At 37.2% G+C, this 2,127-nt stretch overlaps 1 pseudogene; it reads right to left on the bottom strand.

The window, feature by feature from the left end:
* Nucleotides 1–1,278: 1,278 nt before the first annotated feature.
* On the bottom strand, nt 1,279–1,726 carry LOC111818203 (annotated as a pseudogene).
* Nucleotides 1,727–2,127: the final 401 nt, after the last annotated feature.

The raw sequence follows: 2,127 nt of genomic DNA, 5'->3' as shown, positions 1-2,127 counted from the left end.
AATATATATTGAAATTAAAATCAAAATAAAGGACTTAAGAGCATTGTACTCTCTCTGTATTTCTTCAGATATTTCCAAGCTATTTACTTGGTGCATAAAAATACATGATGATTATCTCCTTGGTGGACTGTAGCCTTGATCATATAAAGTGACCCTTGGACTCACTTGGTGTTTTTTATCCAGGAGCCATATCTATGCGTTATCTATCTATGATGATAATATTGCTGCTATGCTTCCTTTTATTTATAGTCACTCACTTACCTTGATATATCTTTTTGTTTTCACTATAATGGGGTTTTTCTTTTCAGAAAAAGAAAAAAATATGTTGTGTTTCATATCCACAAAATAGAATTAAATTGATTCTTCATATCCACTTTTAGAATCTGCCTCATGTAGTCGGTTATTTTTCTTCTATTTCCAGTCTTTATAAGAGTCAATGAAACCAGAATTGGGCATGATGGTACATACCTATCATTCTAGTACTCAGGAGGCAGCGTCAGGAGGTCACTGAGTTTGAGGCCAGCCTGAGTTACATAGTGAGAACTCAAGGCAGTTCAAGGCAGCATGAACACCATAGAGAGACCCTATCTCAAAAAACAAAACAAAACAAAAACATTAAAAGAACTGTTATGACCAGAAGGACAAATAAATGACACAGGTCAGAGTTCATAATCAGTTTAAAATATATTAGAAAATTAATTTTATGATACAGGCAGCATTCAGAGCAATGTGGTATTGAAAGGTCACTTATATACTTAGTTTTTTTGAGCTTGTTAAATATATTTATTATGACAGATTTTCTGACACGAAAATTGCTCACTGTATATGATCTCAGAGAAGTGATCAAACAGGACAATTGGAAAGGAGTGGAGTGAGAAGTTGTGGATCAATTAAAACCCAGCAAATAGCTGCGAAAGCAGAAACATTCGTTAGGGGTGAAAAGAATGAGAAGCCATCATTTTGAAATCTGCTAAAAACTAACGACATGTTACTAAAAATTGAGGCTGAAAAATGCAGTAATCACATAGTATCTCCAAAAGTCATTCCTGAAAACTATAAAAAGAAACATAAGAAAGTAATCAGGAAAATGATTTTTCATGCATTCGGTGACTTTTACAAAAGATGTAAATTTGTTTCAAATGAAAAAAAAATCCCTATAAGAAGGAGCAAAGACTCATTTCACAGATGATCCATACTCCATTAACAGTATACAAATAGTCCATAGATTCTAAAAAATCAGGTCTGAAAGGTCAATATAAACACTCTGCGGGGAGTGTTTCACACTCCAAACTTCAACAGACAGCTGTGTCCTCTCCCGATGTTACAATTTGTGACCATCTTATCTGTGTTTAACCCGAGCTTTCGTAACCTCAGTGATGCATTAGAGGAAAACACTTCTTGGCTTAACTTAAAGCCTCTGTTGTACCTGAAGACCAGAACAGTACTAGACCACAAAGATTAAATACATAAAACGATGGGTGATTCCTTAAGCTGTCCAGTCTCTTATTCTTCAGTTCCGAAGTGGCGTTCATGTCTTTATATGAACTAAGCCATAATACATAACTGCGAAGGTCAGAAACGTCTGAAGAATTGTATCTGCAGGCATCAATTCGTCTTTCTTTTCTGTTAATCGTATGTAAGAACGATGCTTCACAGCAGAATAGACCGCATGGGCCAGGACCAAAAGGGCAAGGCCGACCAGTCCCTTCCTCAGCGATGGCGCCATAACTCCAGGAGCAGCAGGATGAAAGGAAAGAGAAGTGCAGCGAAATCCTTCCTTCCTACGCTGGCGGATGCGTTCGGTTCTTCTTGCACCGGGGAATCGTTCTTCCGGCCACCGGCAGGCATCCACGTGGCGCCACAGAGAGATGGCATCAGGCAAGCCTTGTCCACGCGGAGGCCCAACTAATGTACTTAAAAATAAGTTGCATTCTCGTCTTTCTTTTTACAACAAAATATATCCCAGATAGGTATTAAGTCGAAAGAACAATAACAAATGGGCAATAAATATCGAAAGATGTTCAATCATACACATGAAAGAAATTCAGATTAAAGCAATGTGAAAAACTTATTTTTGTCTCATTTGCAGCACCTGGACTTTAAACCTTTAACTGCATCAATTTTCAA

This window comes from Octodon degus, unplaced genomic scaffold, assembly GCF_000260255.1.
Source record: "Octodon degus isolate 3935 unplaced genomic scaffold, OctDeg1.0 scaffold00083, whole genome shotgun sequence".
NCBI classification, from domain to species: Eukaryota; Metazoa; Chordata; class Mammalia; order Rodentia; family Octodontidae; genus Octodon; species Octodon degus.
This window is presented reverse-complemented; position numbering and strand designations above follow the sequence as displayed.